The sequence below is a fragment of the Lepisma saccharinum genome, chromosome 1 (genome assembly GCF_977018435.1).
Source record: "Lepisma saccharinum chromosome 1, izLepSacc3.1, whole genome shotgun sequence".
Lineage (NCBI taxonomy): Eukaryota > Metazoa > Arthropoda > Insecta > Zygentoma > Lepismatidae > Lepisma > Lepisma saccharinum.
In genome coordinates this window covers 21,663,165-21,687,379 of record NC_139229.1, presented here as the reverse complement: position 1 = coordinate 21,687,379, position 24,215 = coordinate 21,663,165, and the positions used below count along the sequence as shown (strand labels likewise).

Genomic DNA, 24,215 nt, shown 5'->3' with positions numbered 1-24,215 from the left:
GATATAATATAATTTCGTCGAAGAAATCTCACGTAAAACTGTAAGATTACTGAATGGCTTACTGTTGACTATGGGTCATTCCACGTCAATTCATCCAGGCCATGTCACCCACAGTAGTTATGCACCCCCGTTGAAGTCGATAAATCAATTGATTGGAAAAGATCGATCAAAGATCAATTGATGACCAAGCAGTGTGGGCAAGCAAGGGTGGGTGTTTTGAGTGATGACGTCATAAATGGGTGGGGTTTATTTTGTTAGGAGGGATTTGATTGGTGTGACGTCATTGAATGGGTTGTGATTAATTTGTGAGGAGTGTTTTGATTGGTTGAGGAGGAAAAGCCGGTGGGGGAATTGATAAGATGGTTTCCTGTTGTTAATGATGAGGTGACTGTTTTCTGGGAATGTTGATATGGGTTGGGGTTTCCTGTTGAGGAGGTGATTACGGTTGGATTTCTGGGAATGGTGATATGGGTTTCCGTTTCGGTTGGGGGGCGTAAATGACTGTTGAAGTTGATAAGCGTCGACGGTTGAGAAGATAAAGGAGTTGGAAAGGAAATGTGTTGGGATGTTGAAGCGATATGGAGAGATTGTGGAACACGTGTTGGGACATGTCGGATGTTTCTTGGAATGGGCGTGTAGAACTTTGTGGGAACGTTGATAAGGTATGACTGTGTGCAGGATACGTTAGTAGGCGGCGGAATGGAGAGCGGGCAAAAGGGAAAGGAAGTTTCCGAGAGGCAGGATGGGAATAGAATAAAGAAAGTTGTGTTCTCGGAGGAGGTGGAGTTTCATAGTATACCGGGAAAAGAGGAGGACCGACGAGGCACGTGGGCGCTGGATGCCTTGCGCGAGAGGATGCGCAGAGAATATCAGGGAATTGTTACAGAGGAGGGGTAGGTAGGTATATAAGAAGTTTTACCGTGTTTCACTTACACAGTTCGGCAGACTGTAAGCTATCAGGTAGTAATCATCTGCGACCTTGCTGACACTTGTTCCTGGACTTCTTTCCAGCATATACAAAGTGGAGGAACAGTTTTCCGGAAGTAGAACCCCACCGACACGGCGGTACCCAGATATCATAGAAGAGACGGACACCTCAGAAATTGACGAAGAGTGAAAGGTGAGAAAGCATATTGTTTTTTTTCTGTATTCCGGAGTAGGGTATAATTTCCGAAACTGAGGGTAAAATAAAAAAAGATCGATATTTAAAAATAGTAATAAACGTGTACATATATATTTAAAATGAGCTATGAATACAAAGTTAGAAGCGATAGAATATAAAAAACAGAAAACTCACCGGAGATTCGGTACTTATACCTGTTGAGCTTCTTCTTCTTCTTCTCCGGAAAGTATCTCCACTATCTCCGGTTGTGGGTTATTTCCACCCGAAGATAGTGAAGTAGTAGACTTACCAGCATTCGGTATCAGGGGGGAGGACAGGCGTGCGAAAAATAGAGCAGAACTCGGAGGGGGAATTTGTGGAAGAGCTGCAGGTTCGAGAGGCATGGGTTCTGTAGCAACAGTGTGAGTAGTAGAGGTAGAAGGTTTGGAACGGTCGAAAGGTGACGGAGACGTAGGTATTCGGGACAGAGGGGGTGGGGGGTTTACTGTTGTGGAAGATGAAGAAGTTTGTTTTCGTCTTAAACTTTTCCCTGATGCTAGATGCTGGTAACGTCTTACATGTCTTTTTCGGAGAGTATCGAACCTGTAAATAGATAGAAATATTTTGTGAGAAAATGCATATAAATATATAGAACGAAGTAGTAATGATTAAAATGTTTAAATTTGGAAGAACGTTTGTAAGTATAGGAAAGTATGTTTCTATGTGTGAATCGGGAATTATCAAATACTTTAATCGAAAAATTGTAAATATGGGTGTATAAGAAATTATAATTTGAGAATTCCAGAAAAAATGTATTCCGATATAATAGACGTGTCAAAAATATTGTATTATAAAATATGGTATTTACCCTGTTTGGTGGGTACGGCACTCGTCCAGAATCTCGTTCTGCATATCATGAGTACCGAATCTCCGGTCCAGCTCCTCTTCCATCTGGTCCAACTGTCCCCTCATGGCGTCTATTTTTTGCTTGAAGAAATTTTTGTTTTGCTGATTTATCCTGTCATATTTCGCCGATATATTCCTTATCTTTCTGAGAAACGTCTCTTCCGTACCCGTCATCACACCAAATATCTGCATTAATATGAACTGTGTTTTCATCATGTTGCCCATGGTGAAAAACTTTTCCTGAAAACAAAAACATATGTCTTACTTTTTGTTTCTAATTTCCAGATGGCATCCCTACCGTTCGAATTTGACCTCCTACACGTGAATGTGAAAAATGAAGCTGAACGTGGAGGTGAGAGAAGGAATCTATGGAGCAAGACCCATGCGAAGCAGGCTGAGAAGCAGATTGCGTGCTTTGTAGATTTTTGCGAGGAGAATGGTTTAGCTGGAGAGTTGTTGGAAAATCTGGAAGAGGTGTGTAAGGATATGGAGGTTAGGCTCGACAACCTCGTCAAGCTGTTCACGTACATATTCGACAAGAAACAAACAAGTCCGGTGTTCGAGGGATTTATTGAAAATATAAGAAAAGCTACCTATGTACCATCCCACTTCAGCATGAAAGTGTGTTTTGAACTGATGGAAGTTTTCAAAGGTGTGCGGAAGCAGAGTGGTATAGATAAAATGGGGGGTACAGAAGGTGAAATGGAGAAGAGGATGCTAGAGATTTTGAAAAAACGAAAATTGGATAACTAAAAACTAACAATGCTAACACACTAATCATCTTATTCAATTTTTGTTATTTCTATATATGTAATGTGTATAATAAACATATATTGAATATATATAAAAATGATTATGTTAATTATTTACTTGGAATACTTACAAAGTTCTCTCTCTCCATATTCTTGATGGCTTCTATAAGATGTCAGAACAAACACTGTCAGTGTATTCGACAAGTTTCATTTTCCATTCGCAATATCAAAAGGAAATGGGTGGATGTTGATATCTCTGTAAGGAAATGGGTGGATGTTGATATCTCTGTACGGAAGTGGGTGGATAGCGGTATCATATTCTGCTAACGAGAATGACAAACCATTCGCAGTATGTCACAGAGCCCGCTAACACACATGGTTAAAGTGTAAAACCGTATACCTTTGTAACCGTAAGTTAAGGACCGCTAATAACAGTATATATATATATATATATATATATCACACACACACACACACATATGTCAGAGTAGATATATATTACATATACATATACATCTTGACCTTGACCTTGACCTTGACCTTGAGATGACCTTGACCTTGACCTTGAGATGACCTTGACCTTGAGATGACCTTGAACTTGACCTTGAACTTGAGATGACCTTGACCTTGACCTTGACCTTGAGATGACCTTGACCTTGACCTTGAGATGACCTTGACCTTGAGATGACCTTGACCTTGACCTTGACCTTGGCCGTGACCTTGACCTTGACCTTGGCCGTGACCTTGACCTTGACCTTGACCTTGACGTTGAAATGACCTTGAAACTTCAAACCCGGATATCTCGGTAACCGGAAGTGCTAGACCGGAAATGACACCATATTCGGATTCTACGCCTCGAGATCTATCGATTGGACAACTTGACCTTGAAATGACCTTCAAACTTAAAATCGCTATATCTCGACTCCTAATTGACCTAGGAGGATGATTGATAGCTTGTTGGACTCGGAGTGAAGTCCTCTTTCCGGTGAACCAGGTTTCATTGTTCTAGGACCGGCCGTTTCCTACTTTCTTTATTTTCAATCGTTGACCCCCTTCCGACCACTCTACTGAAAGGTCTCGACGTGCAGATTACGAATTTGTCATCACTTCCGGTCTAGCTCAATTAGGAGCCGTGCTATTTTCTTATCTACGTCCTTCTTCCTTTGCCGATAGATAAACATTTCAGACGTTCCTTCGTTAAGAATTTATCTACATCCTGTGTCCTGTGTTTACAGATAAACACGAAAACCGTTACATAGCGATATCTACGAGGAAAACATGTGGTGAAGAGAATATGTCATCACTTCCGGTCTAGTTCAATTAGGAGCCGAGCTATTTCCTTATCTACGTCCTTCTTCCTTTGTCGATAGATAAACATTTCAGACGTTCCTTCGTTAAGCATTTATCTACATCGTGTATCCCGCGTTTTCAGATAAACATAAAAACCGTTACATAGTGATATCAAAGAGGAAAACATGTGGTGAAGCCTGTTAACCATTTCCGGGATAATTACATAGGGTCAGTAGAACCGTTAGGATCAGAGATAACTGTTGCGTCATGCTTGCATATATAAAGAACGGCGTTCTCTCCACAAGACAGTCTTCGTGAAATAATCATTGTACGATCATGGACGTACAGTTATCCGCTGACGATCTGTTAGTGCTATATCGTGACGGATATTACACAACATCTGCACAATTACGGGAAGTGTTGGCGATCATTGCGCACAAAATCATCGCGGGAGAAAGTATCTCATTGGTCGAGGAGTATGACCACTTACTACGGACAGTGACAACATCCGCACCCGATCTTTCAGGAGGAGGATGGACAGGTATTCCCGAAGAGTCCCCAGGCCCCCCATCGACACCTGATCCTGTATCCCGAGTCACCAAGGAGACGCAGGCATCCGACACAGGAACTTCTACAAACACTGCATCCAGATCACACCCGGAGCCTTTGCCAGGACCGTCATGGAGACCGGACCCACCAGCAGGAGGAGGATGGACAGGTATTCCCGAAGAGTCCCCAGGCCCCCCATCGACACCTGATCCTGTATCCCGAGGCACCAAGGAGACGCAGGCATCCGACACAGGAACTTCTACAAACGCTGCATCCAGATCACACCCGGAGCCTTTGCCAGGACCGTCGTGGAGACCGGACCCACCAGCAGAACAGCCATCAAATGGGAAAGGTAAGAAAAGGAAACGTGCTTCAGTGTCTCGTGAACAGATAGGGAATATAACATTACATAACATTCAAGAACGTGAATATCCTAAATTCCGTTCCAAGGGACGACGTGTTGAATTCAGTTTCTCACAGCCACCAGAAAATGTCGATCCTCACACTTGGATTCGCGAAGGTGTTGAAAATCTTCTCATCTACGTTAAAAAAGACACCAAGGATGAAGACAAAATAGGTTTAACTTTGTCTAACATATCTGACCCAACTGTGAAAGATATTTACATCGGGTGGCATAGATGTGATCAGTTGCATAGTGATATGGTGTGGAACATTATGTACAAAATACTACAAAGTGCGAAAACCTTCACTGCTACAGATCGCTTAATTTTACGAGCAGACCATGTCAGTATACCTGTTGGAGGTGGGGGTAATCGAACATATTGTTTACCTAATTACATGTTAAGCACTCGAAAAAGAAGTATCGTCGGTGTGCCAAATAGAAAAAAACCACTCTGTTTAGCTGAAGCGCTGGTCATTGGGAAAGCCTATGCTGATAACGATCCTTCCTATACTCAATACAGAAGAAACAGAAATCTTCTCAAACCTGTTTTCGAAATTATGCGAAAAGCAGATGTAGATCTGACAGACAATACGTGTGTCGGAAGTGGAATTCCCGAACTGAGAAAATTTCAGCAAGTTTTCCCAGTATATTAAATTATTGTATACAACAATCTTCGTGACGTTAAAGATGTTTTGTTTGAAGGACAGGTTGAAAACGCTTCCAAATTTATATATCTTCTCTACGATAACCTGAGACAGCATTATGATGTGATAGTGAACCGTGTTGGAGCATTTGCGGCAAAACAAGAATGTCACGGGTGTAACGAACTCATATTTCAGAAAGCTCATAAGCATCTGTGTAAACAGTTATGTTCTATGTGCCGTTCAACTCCACCGTGTGTGCCTGAACAGGGTGTTTGTAGAATATGTCAAACATGTAACAGAATTTTCAAAAATGAGAACTGCTTCACAAATCATGTTTCTACACCGTTCCGAAACGGTACTGTCTGCAGCGAAATCCAACAGTGTCCCCGATGTTTCAGAATTATTCTCACGAACAATAGATATGAGAAAGTACATAGATGCAACATGAAATATTGTACGGTATGTAATTGTGTGAAACCTGTAAATCATTTCTGTTACATGTCTATACCGAAACCTAAACAGAACTCAAAATTTCTATTTGTGTTTTACGACTTTGAATGCTACACTGACATTCCTTATTTTGAGAAAGAAAAAACTTTTCTTCACGTTCCGAATCTTATTGTGGTGCAGACGGCCTGTCACGCATGTTACAAAAAAGAGGATTTAACAGTTCCGTGTTCTGTTTGTGGAACAAGAGAGTTTATATTCTGGGATGACCCTGTAGACACATTCCTGTCCTATTTGGAATTGCAGCATAAGTTTTCCGACATAATCATCTGTGCACATAATGCACGAGGTTACGATTGTACATTTTTATTACGGAGAATGTTGGAGAGAGAAATGAAACCTCGTGTCATCTTAGATGGTACCAAAATCATCAGCATGACATACCAAAATCTTCATTTTGTGGACAGCCTCAACTACGTTCAGACAAATCTTGCAGGTTTTTCGAAACTTTTCGGTTTGCCTGTTCAGAAGGGATATTATCCGCATTTGTGGAACACCTACAAGAACAGAAATTACATTGGACCGATGCCTCCTCCTTCTGCATACGGTTATGAATACATGAAAACAGTTGAAGATCAACACCGTTTCATGTCTTGGTATGACGTCGAATGCATGCGAAACATACCTTTCAACAACAGAAACCAACTTCTCCAATACTGCATCAAGGATGTTACCCTGTTGAGACAAGGATGTCTGAAGCTGAGACAGAATTTCCTAGACATATGCAAAATAGACATTTTCAAGGATTGCCTCACAATAGCATCTGCCTGTTCACTAATTTACAGACAGAAATTTATGCCTGCTAACACTATAGGAATAATTCCTAAAGGAGGTTACCATCATGCAGATCAGATGTCGAAGTTTGCATTGAAATGGCTAACCTACGTTGAAGAACAGAATGATGTAATACTTCTTCACGGCGGACGTACTCGTGAAAAATATGTCATAGGAGGACGTTACAGAGTGGACGGTTATCACGAGGAGACGAAAACAGTGTATGAGGCCCTGGGCTGTTACTGGCATGGTTGTCAGCGTTGCATATCCGTTAACAGGGATATGTATCCGAAAGATGACGATGAAACCGATCAGGATAGTAACAGTCAGAAACACAGTGACATGTTGAACACAGCAGCCTTCAGATACGAGACAACATGTCGTAAACTTGCGGCTTTACGTTCTGAAGGATACCATGTCGTCACTATGTGGGAATGCAATTTCAACAAAATATTGAAAGCAGATCCTGATCTGAATAGACATCTATCGACACATCCTATTGTTTGCTGCATTCCTTTGAATCCACGTGACGCCTTATATGGAGGAAGAGTTGAAACAGTCAGGACTTATTACAAGATCAAGGAAAACGAGAAATTGCAGTACAACGATTTTACAAGTTTGTACCCTTATGTGAACAAATACTGTTCCTATCCTGTCGGACATCCTACAATATTTCTAGGAAATTCTATTCCTCCGGTAAATGAGGTTTTGAACATGGAGGGACTCATCAAATGTACTATTCTGCCACCGAAAACCCTTTTGCATCCTGTTTTACCTACAAAAATGCATGGAAAACTGATGTTTGTCTTGTGTAACGAATGTGCTATCAGATTAAAATGTGAAGGTACATGCAGCCATTCCGATGAACAACGCGCACTTTCGGGGACTTGGGTCATCGCCGAGGTGCGTAAGGCTTGTAGTTTAGGCTACAAAGTACTGTCAGTGTCGGAAGTGTGGAAGTATGAAACATCGATGTACGACCCTGTCACAAAGACTGGAGGACTTTTTTCTGGTTATGTCAACACCTTCTTGAAAATAAAACAGGAAGCGAGCGGGTGGCCTTCATGGTGTCAGAACGACGAGGATAAGCAGAAATACATACAGGAATATTTCGATAAGGAGGGTATTCTGTTGGAAGAAAACAGTATCGAAGTCAATCCCGGGAAACGTACTCTGGCTAAACTCTGCCTTAATTCTTTATGGGGCAAGTTCTGCCAACGGGACAATCTTTCCCAGACAAGCATCATCAAGGAATCGAAGGATTTCCTCGATAAAATGACTGACCCAAATATCATAATCGGAGGAGTCGTATTCATCAATCAGGACACCGTTTTAGTGAACTGGAAATATGTTGAAGAGGCAGTCAGTCAGAACAGGAAAGTAAACGTTCCTATCGCTGCCTTCACAACATGTCATGCTCGTCTGAAACTTTATGAACTTCTAGAAAAATTGGGTGACAGGGTATGTTATTGTGATACAGATTCAGTAATTTACATAGATAGTCCTGAAATGGAATACCATCCCCAGACAGGTGACGCACTAGGAGAACTCACCGATGAATTGGCAGATTTCGGCACCGATGCGGTTTGTGAACAGTTTGTTTCAACGGGACCGAAAAGTTACAGCATGAAAATAACAAAACCGTTCTCCGAAGCACAGTATATTTGTAAAGTGAAAGGGATTACATTGAATACCTCCACATCAGAATTGATTAATTTCGATACCATGTGCGACATGATAAACAATGAGAAACCTGAAGTTATGGTCGAAAATATTTTCCGAATCAGAAGAACAAAACAGTTCCAAGTCATCAGTACAAATGAAAAAAAGCTGTTTCAGCCAGTATTGTTGAAACGACAATTCGACCATGAACATTTATCGTTTCCTTTCGGATATTGTGCAGACTAAAATATGTCTGTAACGGTCCAGAGTTCGAACCCTTCGGGGGCTGATATAAAACGTGTTCGCAGACTGCCAGACCTTCATTTTTCTTCAGAATCTGTAAGACGTTTCTTCAGCATGATTCCTAAACTTTCTCATCCTTTCACCATGATGGTTTGCGGAGCATCAGGCAGCGGAAAAACTACTTTTGTGACAAATATGGTCGATTCCATCGTTCATCTTGTAGAAGGATCCGTCAAGAAAATCATATGGTGTTACGATCAGGAGAACAGTATTCCACAAAGTCTTCGAGATGTGCAATATCATAAAGGTATCGTCGATTGGCAGTCGTGGAACGGAAAAACTCCTACACTTATAATCCTGGATGATCTTATGATGGTTGCACAAGGGGAAAAAGTCGCCGACCTTTTCACAAAAGGTAGCCATCACAAAAACATTTCGGTGGTGTTCATAACACAGAATCTTTTTCACCAAGGAAAAAATTGCAGAGATATTTCGTTGAACGTGAAGCACTTTGTTATTTTTAAAAATCCTCGAGATATGAACCAATTCACTGTTTTTGCAAGACAACTTCATCCTCACCGCATGAAGGAACTCGAAAAAGTATATATAGATGCTACCACTCAACCTTTCAGTTATTTGTATATCGATCTCTCACAGTCAACACCGCATCCTTTACGTTATCAGACAGACGTTTTCAACCAGAATTACTCAACTGTATATCTTCCTCAGGAATGTTTAAAACATCGAGATGAGGAAAACGAGGAAGACACGTACCAACTCACGTTCTAACAGGAATAGACATTCCACTTCTTTCAAGAAACATTCACCTTTCTTGCACGTGTTGAAAAATTCACCGCCCAAAATCCGTAAATCATTATTGAAAAGTGCTCCGAAAAAAACGATACGTTTCATCAGCGAATGCTGCCTGAACGTTTTAAAAGGAAACGTGAAAATTAAACCGTCCGCAAAACGTCGTCTGACACCTTACAAGTCGGTCATACGCAATCTAGTGAAACCGAAAGTGAACATCGAGAAACGCAGAAAGCTTCTTGTTCAGAAAGGAGGATTTCTACCTTTACTTCTAGGCTCCTTGTTATCGGGTCTTCTCGGTACTCTCATTCCTCATTGAGAAATGACATCTTCTTACAAAAAGATGATCGTCCTTTCACCGGAACAGTTAGCACGTATTCGTGGTTCCGAATTGTCTGTAACTCAAAAATTATCCGTTCTAGATAAGAAGATGAATGATATTCTAAAAATGAAAAATATATCAGACGATCAAAAATGGCGTCTTTACAGAAAGGAACTGGACGAGTATTTATGGCTGAGTCGAAAATCCAAAGAACCATTACAGATTCCTATTGTTCAAGATAACGACGGTTCTTCTACTATTTCACCAGAATCGACGTATTTTCCTCAGAACCTGGCAGAGACATTACCCCGTAATACACGTCATCAGTTACAGAATATCATAGATGAGTACCAATCTACGGCACAACATTTGATAGACGAACGTCAGGAAAAAACACTTCCGGATCCGAAAACGTTGAACTTCTCATCGTCGCCAACGGAAAGCCCTGGACCGTCTCATCGACAGAAGAAGAAGAAGAAGAAAGTGACAGTCCGTGTTTCCAGGAAAACTACACCTTTTCTGAGAACACCTGACGCTTACAAACTGGTTCCTCTGAGAAAAAGCCGTAGACAGAGAGATCGGTCATGGGAGTCTCTAAGTTGAAACACAATAAAATTCTCACCAAAATATATTACGATCCTCGACACCATGCTTCATTCTCATCTGTAGATCGTCTGTGGAAAGCGGTACGGGATAAAAATATATCCCGCGATACGGTGAAAAAATGGCTGATGCATCAGGAAACCTACACTCTCCACAAACCTGCGAGAAAAAGGTTTCCTCGAAATCATTACAATGTATGGAACATAGACATGCTTTGGGAAGCTGATCTCAACGACATGACCTCGATACAAAAACATAACGACGGATACAAATATCTTCTGACAGTGATCGACGTATTTTCAAAATATGCCTTTGCATTACCGCTAAAAAATAAAACAAGCAATTCGGTAACCGAAGCTTTCAAAACTATTTTCGAAGATAACAGACGGAAACCTGTTACACTACAGACCGACCAAGGAACGGAATTTACAAATTCTACATTCCAGAAATTTTTAAAAAATGAACATGTACAATTTTCGACAGCAACAAATTATCCTGTGAAAGCGAGTGTAGTGGAACGTTTCAACAGAACATTAAAAGAACGGATGTGGAAATATTTCACCTCAAAACAGACAAGACGTTATGTAGATATTTTACCGCAACTTCTCGAAGGTTTTACAATACGGCAATCCATAGTTCCATAGGAATGGCCCCTCGAGATGTCAACGAGACAAATGTTTACATTGTGTGGAAACGTCTTAACAAACCTGACAAACATGTCTCGCAACCGTCTTCAGATCTTAATGTAGGTGATATTGTACGAATTTCTGTCGTCAAAGGACATTTTGAGAAAGGATACGAACAAACGTGGTCACGAGAACTTTTCAAAATCCATTCCCTTGTTCAGCGAACACCTGTACCTGTATACATATTAGACGACTTAAATGAAGAACCAGTAAAAGGTACATTTTACAAACACGAACTGCAGAAAGTTTATTCGGATCCTGACGAAGAGTATAAAATTGATAAGATTTTGAACACCCGGGGAAAAGGAAAAAATTTGGAATACCTGGTTCGTTGGCTCGGATATCCGCCTAGTTTCGATTCATGGATCAAGGTATCTTCCGTAAAACAGTTATCGGGAAAATAATTTTCAAAACATATTTATATCAAAATATAACGTTACAGCGATCCAGTGAGTCCTCTGTGTTCGGCGAGAATGGATGATAATTTCTACGTTTACCTCCTATCATCTGCATCGGAGGAATATTTTCCAGACAACACACTCACTCATTTCACCGTAAAACTTGCTAAACGGATCGATCTGTCTCCAGAATTGTGGGAAGTCGGATTGGCAGAACTACATTATTCAACTCTATACGACAATGTTTTGGAAACTGATTCTGGAATGTTAACTCTTCCTGTTCGGACATATGCAAGTGCTGAGGACCTGATCTCTACCATCATCGAATCTCTCCCCGACGACCTGGAAATAAGGAGATCCGTTCTCGAGAAATTCTGGCATTTTTTGACGGAACCGCAATGGGGAACATTTGGATCTACTGTTTGTGCGGATAACACACTCTATATTAACGAACAACCATTTTATTTTCCTGCAACAACATATACGATAGAGGATCTGATTTATTTCCTGAAAACAGACCCTGCTAATGTAGCTGTTCCTACTCATCTCAGGTTTTTCTTCAAACAGGCCGTGTACAAACATCTATCCGTGATAGGGGTTCCGAAGCCTGAACCTGACGATGCTCCAACAAATACCGTTACACCCATAGACGAAACTGATGACTATGCTAAATTTCGATATGACATATTGAAATCTATTTATTCTACGCACGCACAGTCCAATAGCGTTGTGGATAAAAACCCATATATATTTATTTACTCCGATCTGGTGAAACAACAATTGGTCGGGGGAGAAATGGTACTTCTCTTGCGTCTTACCCGAAAACAGTGTTCGGACACAAATACGTCTTGCACAGTACCCGTAGCCCATCAATCATTCGACCCGATTCATTACGTTCCTCTGGATAAAGCCTCTTTCGAAACAATAGAAATTGCGTTGTACGATAGAAAAGGAAATTTCTTACCTTTGAGAACTGGCTCCGTACCCACAATCGCTGTTTTACATTTTCGTAGAAAAGCAAAGTCCTTTTAAAAAACAGTAGACAGCTATTTGTCTCAGTCTTTGTCGAAAAGCGAATGAATCATCATGAATTCGCAGACCGAATATTACAGTAACCAAATCCGTGGAGGAATTGGCCCCATCTACCGTTCAACTAGAAATCAAAAAGGCAGAGGATTGGGGTCACTTTTCGCAGGACTGTTTAGAATGGTGAAACCTCTACTCTGGAGCGGTGCAAAGACGATCGGAAGAGAAGCTTTAAAAACAGGCGCTAACATTATCACCGACATTGCAACAAGCCAGCAAACTCCGAAAACTATTATTCGTCAACGGGTACGTGAAGCAGGTCAAAATCTTCAAAGTAAAGCACAACGGAAAATCGACTCTCTGGTAGGTTCCGGTTTAAGTACGAAACCTGCAACAAGAATTGCTCAGTTGATGTTAAAACGTTCAGCCACCCGTATTAGAACATCTACGATCCGTAAAAAACGAGCATCCAAAAAACGAAGGAAAACATCCGCAAAATCTAGGAGAACACGTAGAAGAAAAATCAAACAGAAGGTCTCAGGGAAAGATATTTTTGGATAATGATGGAGGATAACATGTGCATGATCTCGCAGTTTGTCATACCGGGAGCAGAAACCGATTTTCTCGATCTTCCATCTGCCTATCTCCGTCTGCAAACGCAAATGGTTAAACAGGATGGAAGTCCCATGAGTGCTTCCGAAACCGAAAAGACCCTCACAAAAAACTGCGGGGTCGTGAATTATCTTCTCCATTCACTTTTTTCCCAATATACAGCGACTCTCAACGGCATTGCTCTAACAGCCGCCGATAAAAATTATTACGCATATAGCACAACGGAAAATCGACTCTCTGGTAGGTTCTGGTATAAGAACGAAACCTGCAACAAGAATTGCTCAGTTGATGTTAAAACGTTCAGCCACCCGTATTAGAACATCTACGATCCGTAAAAAACGAGCATCCAAAAACGAAGGAAAACATCCACAACACGTAAAAGAAAAATCAAACAGAAGGTCTCAGGGAAAGATATTTTTGGATAATGATGGAGGATAACATGTGCATGATCTCGCAGTTCGACCTCTTCCGGAAAAAACCTATTCAGCAAAATGTGGAAAAAACGTACACAGCCACCTACAAACCTATCGCTTCCATCGATAATCAAAATATAATTCAGTTTGTCATACCGGGGGCAGGAACTGATTTTCTCGATCTTTCATCTGCCTATCTCCGTCTGCAAACGCAAATGGTTAAACAGGATGGAAGTCCCATGAGTGCTTCCGAAACCGAAAATGCCCTCACAAAAAACTGCGGGGTCGTGAATTATCTTCTCCATTCACTCTTTTCCCAATGTACAGTGACTCTCAACGGCATTGCTGTAACAACCGCCGATAACAATTACGCATATAAAGCGATCTTCGAAGCAGCTATCAATTACGGAAGCGATGCCGCAAACACGCATCTCACGAATGCCCTATGGTATTTGGACACACCTGAACATCAAGATGAAATCACTGCCGACAACACAGGTTTCACCACAAGGAAAAAAATTTTCCAGTATGTTCCGACGACAGGCAATCCTACGGAAGTGACAGCCGTGGTCGACCTTATGGGAAAACTTCACATAGATTTCTTCCACCAGTCTAAATACCTGATCAACGGTGTTGAAGTACGCATAGATCTAGCTAGATCACGTGACGCTTTTTACATCTGGGGAGACCAGACATCACCTACAGTCAGAATAAAAATTTTAAAGGCTGTTCTCGAAATAAATCACATCATTCCTACTCCCACCACCAGTTTGGCCATAGACAGAGCACTCACTTACGCTCCTGCTCATTATCCGTTCACCAGAAGCGTGATCAAAGCTTATTCTTACGTCGCCGGAACGCAGCAGATTTCGATCGATAATGCTTTTCAAGGTCCTTTTCCGAATGTTGTTCTTTTTGCTATGGTATCCACCGCCAGCTTTCTCGGAGACAGTAAGAAAAATCCGTTCGACTTTAGAAGTTTTAACCTATCTTCTTTCCATCTTGTGAAAAATGGAGAACTCGTACCTTCCGAACCTTTACGGATCACCACAGGAGGAAACAGCGGATTGATAACACGTGCCTATCAAACTCTATTTTCCGGTACAGGCATTCACCACGCCAATTACGGACACCAGATCACACGGAAAATGTTCGAGAACGGATTCTTTTTTCTGATTTACGACATAACGCCTGACTCTTCAGGAAACGACACGCACACCAGTCTCCAGGAACAAGGCATCATCGGAGCCGAGATGCAATTTTCTCCCCCGCTGTCGGAAAATATAACATGCCTTTTGTATGCTGAATTTGAATCTGCAGTGGATATACCTAAAGATAGAAGTGTCATCCTCCATCAGTGAGACAGAATTTTCCATAAATATGTCTGCCTGTGTTTCTGACTCACAGTGTTATCGAAACAGCTCTTATGTAAACATTATACTGCTTGTGATGGAAAAACCCACCAAAGTGATAACCCGTACTATTAAGCATAGTAGTGTTTCTTCGAAAGTGACAACTTCGAAACCTGTGAAGATACAATCGTTTCCCGAACTACTTGACAACAGCCCTGGAAGCATAGAAATGACCAAAGACAGACGCATTATTATACATTATTGAAAACATAAGCAGCATGAACACGTCGCAGATCAGACAGATTCTATCTCGTAACTGTTCCACCAGAAACATTTTTTACGGTGTTTACCCGAGAGATCTTTTACCTCGGACGTTTCCTACCCCGGCCTTGATCATCGCAAACACTGACAAGTCCGACTCCCGGGGTACACACTGGGTGGCCTTCTATTTCGACAAAAACAATGTGGCCGAGTATTTCGATTCATACGGATTTCATCCTTTCTATCAAGAATTCGTAAATTTCCTGAACAGTCATTCCTCGGTATGGACTTACAACAACATTCCCTTACAGGGGATATTGGCCACAACATGCGGTCATTACTGTTGCGTGTATGCTTATTACAAAGCACGTCACGTTACAACCAAGGATTTCATCCACACATTTCCACCAGGTATCAGTAAAGATGGATATATCCTGCACCGTTTTCGTCAGATCTTCAAATGTTTACCACATTCCAAGTGTTCCAGAGGGGAACAAACGTGTTGTTCTATCCACACCATGCAGGCTCGCGTCATGAAGAAATCTATTTAAAATGTGTGCTGCCGTATCTTTCTCTCAGTGCCATCGAGACAGTTCTAGTGAACACACCATGGAACCTACTGCGGCTTCTATAATGGAGAAACACGACAAACTTGTGACACGCATGACCCATAAAGATGATGTTTCCAAACGTAAACCTCGCAAACGTCTGCAACCTATTAAATTAGAAACCGTTACTATCAAGAACGAGGCGGCTGACGAAGGAATGGATGTGACTACGGACTGTGATTTCATAAAGAGACGTAGGGAAATTGGTTTTTCCACAGACAAAATCGAGTGTCCTAAACTACATGACGTAGATGCATGTTTAGATCTCTATCTTGCAAACACATATTTTCTGAACAAGGAAAAAAACAAGTACGTAGCCATAGGATTCGAAAAGGAATCCCCTTTCAATTTGGTGTGGGAGTTTTCGCAACAGGGGAGATCACCCGTACGCATCGATTCTAAACAGATTAGAGAACTGTGTGCTTTAAAATCTGACTTACTGAATTACGTCGACACTGGTCGACGATTCAATTATTTGGTTACTGGAAATATCACCGTTAGTGGTGTAAATTTTTTCGGGAAACGTTGCATCTCGATGTATCAACATCATTCACCGGATGCTTTCATTTTCACAGCCTCTGAACTACATTTATTTATGTGTAATCTTTTTAGACCTCTGCAAAAATTAATGAACGAACGTTATCATAAATTACAACCCGAAATGGAGGCTTTTGTATATTGTATAAAAAAGAATATGGTTTCAGAAAAAAAAGAAGTACCCGATGTATTGAACTATTTTTATGTACTTTGGTACAACGAACTGATGATTGAAATATATCTTGAGAACAATCTTGGACACACATTGATATTGTAAATAAGTTATGTTATGTATCTGATGCTGTAAAGTATCCATTGTAAATCTATTCCATATTGTATTCCATTGTTATTTTTATGTATTGTAAATCAGTCTTTGTTATTTTATGTATTGTAAATCAGTCTTTTTTATTTTATGTATTGTAATATAACCCTTCAGGTATTGTAAACCTTCCATATCATCAATTGTAAATAAAATATTTGTGTTATTCTATATCCATACTATCAATTATAAATAAAACATTTGTATATTTTGAACATTTCTTTTATTTATTACAATAAAAAGTGTACATTTTCCAGACATTTTCAACTGCACAGGTTTTTTCACCTTTACCATGTTCTTTACATTTTAAACTTTCTGAACTGTTTTTGACACTGCTTAACTTTGGACATTCAAGTTCTTCGATATTGCATACAGTCATCTTACCCTCACCTTTTTTCCCCACTAATGTTTTCACCCATTCCATTTTCTCCGTACCTTTAACATAAACTTGCTGATTCATAAGCACTAAATACAGAAGATCTTCTAATTTCTCGTACGGTAGCCATCCATCATTCCAATCGAGACCATGTTTGTTGGTACGGAGCCAGTAATTCACTCGGCGATACTTTTCACTCAACAAGTGTAAACCATATGGAGGTTTCACTAAACAGTCAAATGCACTGTCGAAAGGAAATTTTAAAATTCCTACTTCTTTACACACAAATTCTCCTTCGACTCCTCGAAAACCTTGAATGTCCAAAAAACAGGCATCCATTTTGTTCAACAGGTGAACACTGTCAATGTATCATCAATACTGCCCCGACATACCGCACACTTGTCCAATTGAGAGGCACAGAGACCACAGGCTACAAAATGTCGACACGGAAGAATTACCACACTGCGAGAGTTTTCAAAACATATTTTACAGAGTAGCACAGAATCCACACTCTTTTTATCGGATGTTTTTTCAGTAGTTTCCACACTGTCGCAATATTTGCAACTTTTCGAATCACTGTGTAACGCTGCAACACTCTGTATGTAACTACAGGCTGGTATTGCCTGGTAATGTTCTAGAATCGGGCAATCTTCGGATGTCCAATCACACGCTCCGTACCCACAATGGAAACATATTACCCTATCACTGAATCCTGAATAATAAAAACCTGCAGTGACTAATTCTTCAGCAGTCTGACGTAATCCTATTGGCCACTTTCTGTAAGTCTTGTATCTCGCATTCACCGACATATAATCGGTGGTAAAAGGACCGCCTGCTATCAGACGTGTATGGTAAGTATACACTCTCATATGTCGAACAAAGGAAACTCGTCTGATACTGTAGGTGACGGCGTTGTAGGCTCGGTGCGAGTCCAGCAATCGTGGTGAGTAAACACTCTCATACGAGGTAAAAACGAATTAAATCGGGTTCTGTAGGTGACAGGGTCCTTGGCATCGGGTATGAAGGTTCAGCCAGAATATTCTCAAAATCAGATACTATAGGTGACGGGGTCCTCGGTATCGGCGATAAAGGTTCAGCCAGAATATCCTCAGGATCGTCGGGGAACAGCCGTCTGCGAAAATCGAAACCTTCGGGAGGAACCACAGGGAAACAAGGATGACCTTCTAAGTTAAGTAACAATGGACGATCACAGCCAGAACACCACACGGAATTTCTGTCTGCCAACAAAGAAAGCCACTCTTTCACTCTCTTCTTCAAAGCTTCGCCCAACTCTTCCTTCCTGCGACGTAGTTCGCAGATACACCGGTGACTCGGAAATCCTGTTCTCTCGTCACCTCTTCTTTTCCTCTCTTCTATCTCCTTCAAAGTCTCGCAGCGACGGTGAATTCTTTTTCCTAAGCCGTTGACCACGTGACATCCACACCAGGGAGATTCAGGTATCGCTACATACATAAACGGGAAATAACTCAGCAACCGATCCAGGCTCGTTCGATCGCTGTCCAGATCGCCGCAAGACCGAACAAGTTCCCAGAACTCTTCGTAGCTGATCTCGTAGAAATTCACACCATTATCAGACAAACGTGTACCGCTTACATCCATCCTCACATGACACTAAGATCCTCCATCCTTTCTATTTATACCCTTTTCCCTCCTACGTCATCATTTCCGTTAAACAGACTTCAAACTACAAGGCTACGCCCAAAACATGTTCGGGCATGTTCACACAGAAAACCGTTACACCACCCAGAAATTGCAAATTCATCCAAACCTACGCCCAAAACATGTTCGGACATGTTCTATTCAGACAGAAAACCGTTACACCCATTTCCAGGAATCTCAGACTTATCAACGGTCTCAAACGGGAAACGCCCCCCAAAAATAGCCACCTATCTCATCAACACCGGAAACCCTTATCAAGTCCTCAATAACAACAGGAAACACTTCCCGCAATCTCAAACTTATCAAAGCCCCCAAACCGAAAACGCCCCCTGTCAATCAACTCCAGACCGGAAACACTTATCAATCACTCATTAACAACAGGAAACACTTCCCGCAATCTCAAACTTATCAAAGCCCCCAAACCGAAAACGCCCCCCTTAATCAACTCCAGACCGGAAACACTTATCACTCTCCTCATTAACAACAGGAAACCCATATCATTAAGCCCCGCCCACTTTTTCCCAACAGCCAATCAAAACGCTCAAAACCCCCACCCTTGCTTGCCCACACTGCTTGGTCATCAATTGATCTTTGATCGATCTTTTCCAATCAATTGATTTATCGACTTCAACGGGGGTGCATAACTACTCCCACCATCCCCGATTTTGATGAAATTCGGTATGCTTATAGAACTTTTGATGCTGATTACAAAAATGACAACTTTTTTAAAATTGGTGAAGGGTTTCAGAAGTTACGCGCTTTTTAAGATCTCCGTGTACGCCACAAGCGGCTCCACTTTGAATGTCACGCATTAGGTTATAAACGATTGTATCTTCCCTCGGGTTTGCCATAGAAACTTCAAGTTTGTTTTCTTTTGTTCAGAATAGTATAAGCTTTCAATTAAATAACGTTTCAGATGAATGCATCAATAAACATGTATTTTTATATATAGTTTTATGTATTTTTTTAGAAAAATAAATGACTAACTTCAAGAGCGAATTTCATGCAATGCCCCCCCTTCAATTTCCCCCCAATTTTATATGTAGGTAGCTCAGAGTGTGTACTAATGCCTGATGAAAAAATTGCGATGGGCGGTTCAGAGACAGGGTGATAAAAAAATCATTTGCATAAAATGACATTAAAAGTAAATCTTATTAAAAATGCTTATGTATTTAGCACAAAGCCTGAAGTACAATATGTTTCAAGTTACAATATTCAAAATTTATGTTCAATATGTGTGAATGTAAGCAAAAGCGTAACCTGGCGGGGGCAAAGGGAAGCTCTTGCCCTCTCCCAAATTTATATATTAATTTAAAATTTGCAAGTAATAATTACAGTGGAACCCCGATTTAAGTTCCTCGATTTTACATTTTCCTTCATTTTGCATTCAATCTTGATGGTCTGGTTAGAAATTTTTCAAGATTTTACATTTTCCCGCATATTAAGTTTTTTCAGCTTGGTCTCCTGGATAACGTAAAATTGACGTTCCACTGTATCTAAGTTAGTTTCAACAGTCTTAATTTTTTTTAATTTTGTATATTATATAATTATATATATAATTATTATTAACATTCCCAAGTTTAGCAAATTTATCTTCGAGAACATTCTTTTTGTGCATTTTATCTCAATATGGAAGTTCTTTTTTGGCTACTCTTCATGGGGATACGTAATATGAAGTAAGAATTAATAGAATAGAATAGAATAGAATTTATTTCCAGTATGAGCCTTTACAGCTATACATACCATACAAGTGCAAAATTTTCGTGTACTTTCCCTACACCCTTCCTCCTTTTTAGTCTGCTTCCACCTTCACACTGCTTGGGAGTTCATTGATCTCATTACCCAGGCGTAGTGTAGGAAAGTTCCCAGATTCCTTATTTGCGCCTCCCCCCCTCTCGGTCTCTCCCTCCTAATAACGCTTGTCATTATATTCTCAATGTTATCTTCATTTATTTCCCTGATATATTTTTGTCTTGCCTCCCCTATACTACACATTTGTGCTGATTGAAGTTTTTTTCAAATGGATCTTTTTCTCCACATACCACAGAAAATATCCTTCTGACGGGATGGTTGGAACAGTAAAAATATTTGTAAAGACTTCTATAGTATAAAGCAACAAGTACGGCAATTATGTAGAAATAGTATTCAAGGCATAAATTTCTTAGTAATCATCTAGGGTGAAATGACAACAACCCACAGTACAATGTGTCAGCGATTGCAAAGTACTACAACAGTACCAGGATGTATGCACTATTTTGAACTTACAGGTTCCGTAAGTTACTTTTTACAAGTAACTGAGTTACAGTCAATCATTAAAAAAGTTACTCAGTTATTGTTAGTGGTACTTTGAAAGTAACTGAGTTTCTTTTACAGTTACTGTAACAGTAACGTACTGTTAATGATCATTGATTTGTGTAAACGTTACACAAAATCAATGATCATGAAGACTTCCGTGTTTTACTTATGTTTCTAGTACATAATATGTATTCATATATTTACATTATTACTGCTAATAAATGATGGAAAACACAGTCAGCTTTGCTTGAGCGATTATAATTAAAAATCATTTGTATGCTGACCACGGTATTTTGAATATGGTGTCATTGATTCCCCTTGCACCTATTTCTTTCTCCTCCATTCCAAGTTCAACAATATCCAAAGATCCACTCCCTCGACAATGACTTTTTCCTAGCTGGACAACAACATTCCAAACGAACGCAGCAGTCTACCAAAAACAATGGAGTTTTCACATACAATTAGGAATGAATTACAGTAAAGCGTGGATGTTCTAAATTTAGCATGCAACAAAGTATAGCTTCCTTAGCCAGCAATTCCAAGTAAATCCTTTCACGTAGCATCCGGAGAAGGTACATATTTTATTTTTATAGTCTGGAACAGAACTGTCCAATTTAGCTATTTCCCTACTGCAAAAAGTAACTCTGTTACCGTTGTTAACGTTACAGGTACTTACTTTTAAAAGTAGCTAGTTACAGTTAGAATTCCTAAATAAAAAGTAACTGTACTTGTAACTTTGTAACTATTTACTTCGAAGCACTAGTTGTTTAACAGTCAGAGCCAAAATAGTAAGTGCTGATATTGGCGGAGCGAGGCGCACATGTTGTTTTTTATTTTGCGCAGCAAAATAAAAACAAGTAATATGTATTGTATAATTGGATGGTTTGACTTTTGTGAAGAAGTGGCTTTCCGAATTCCAACAGTAAACAGTTATGTAGTAGCATGTTTGTGCGTGACTCAAACTTGTTTGTAGGATTGCTTCAAAAGTCCAACTGAAAATGGAGATGCAACTATTAAATACTTGCATCCACTTGGTCCATCAACTTCCCACTACTGACCAAAAGGTATGTTGTGTCCAGTGGACATAACAACACAAATGGATGGACATATGTACTTAGTGATAAGTCAAATACTTTAGTGTGTTTGAAATGGTCAAAATATCCATCTAAAATGTGAACGGCACAATTTATAGTACATGAAATTTTGGCAATGCATAGAGTACAATTTTTAGATACTATCTTAATGGGTCACTTGGAAACTATCTTCGGGTTGAGATAATCACAAAGTTCTCCATCGCATAAAAATAGTGTCCAGGAATATTTGATAAATACATTTGGAAAATCACAATTATTACTCTTTATTCGGTTGTTCCTCAAGTGCCAGGAGGATCGCAAAATATATTTAACTTATAAATTTTGGAGGGGGCAAGTGCTTCCCTTTGCCCCCGCCAGGTTACGCTTATGCTTACATTCACACATAGTGAACATAAATTTTGAATATTGTAACTTGAAACATATTGTACTTCAGGCTTTGTGCTAAATACATAAGCATTTTTAATAAGATTTACTTTTAATGTCATTTTATGCAAATGATTTTTTTATCACCCTGTCTCTGAACCGCCCATCGCAATTTTTTCATCAGGCATTAGTACACACTCTGAGCTACCTACATATAAAATTGGGGGGAAATTGAAGGGGGGGCATTGCATGAAATTCGCTCTTGAAGTTAGTCATTTATTTTTCTAAAAAAATACATAAAACTATATATAAAAATACATGTTTATTGATGCATTCATCTGAAACGTTATTTAATTGAAAGCTTATACTATTCTGAACAAAAGAAAACAAACTTGAAGTTTCTATGGCAAACCCGAGGGAAGATACAATCGTTTATAACCTAATGCGTGACATTCAAAGTGGAGCCGCTTGTGGCGTACACGGAGATCTTAAAAAGCGCGTAACTTCTGAAACCCTTCACCAATTTTAAAAAAGTTGTCATTTTTGTAATCAGCATCAAAAGTTCTATAACCATACCGAATTTCATCAAAATCGGGGATGGTGGGTGACATTTTCACAAAATTCTGGATGATTTGACATGGAATGACCCCTATGTATTGCGTGAAATAATTAATAATGTGTGTGCATCGCTCCTTTCGGAAGACCAGTGCTGCCGCTAGTGGTGGGGATGAAAATCACATCTTCTTCTGGATTTATTTCTATCTTCTCAGGAAATGCTGCAATGGAAAATATAGTTGTGAATCGAACCTATCAATGTTTATCTAGCAGAGTTCAGAAGTCCAATTTTAAGGTAACAGTTTAACAGATACTGGAAGTACTAAAATTTGTTACTATTTAATAGGGAAGTGAAGGTTGTGCTTTCCTATTGAAGAAACGTGACCTCCTGTAAGACAACGACTGAATATATGTGTCGAAATAAATTTTTCTCGTCCTTTTCGTGTTTAATTTAGCTACTTAGTGTTGCTTTTTCACCTGGTTTTAAGAATCCTGACGACGAAAATGTTTAGTGACCAGGGGCTTCTCCCATTCCGTAGTGGCAATGAAGTCGACTTGTAATCAAGGGGTTTGAGTTCCATCCCCGCAAAAGGTGCATTACACTGTGGTTCGGTTAAATGAAGTAGAGAGAAGAACGAATGCAATGGAACATACACGCCATGGGCAGGAGTCCAACTTAGAACTTTGTGACTCGATATGTTCTCTCTTTAACAACAGTGATCAAAACTACGTTTTAAATTTAAAATTTCAAAGATAAATACAACATTCGAAACACATTTTTTAATTTGTACTCACTACTACAAATACTGAACCAAGAACATAGATGTTACATTACCTCTTCCGTCGTCTTTCAATAGCTCTTTCAGAGACGTCGCCCCTTGAACATCCCCAATAGAGAAGAGTTGGACTTCCCAAGGAATTCTCTTCACCACATTCTTCACATGCTCTACCGTCTGTCTCCTTGTCGCACAAGACAAACTTCGTGCCGCACTCCTTCATCAGCACGCATTGCTCGTCTGTAATAGAGATGAAATTTTCTTAAAATTTTGGAATCTGCCCAAATCACAAAATGT

General features: G+C 40.0%; 1 protein-coding gene across 1 annotated transcript in view; it reads right to left on the bottom strand.

Annotated features, from left to right (window-relative positions):
* Nucleotides 1-24,215, bottom strand: part of LOC145997357 (uncharacterized) — a 137,864-nt gene that overhangs the window by 36,603 nt on the left and 77,046 nt on the right. The gene's annotated exons all lie outside the window — the stretch shown is intronic.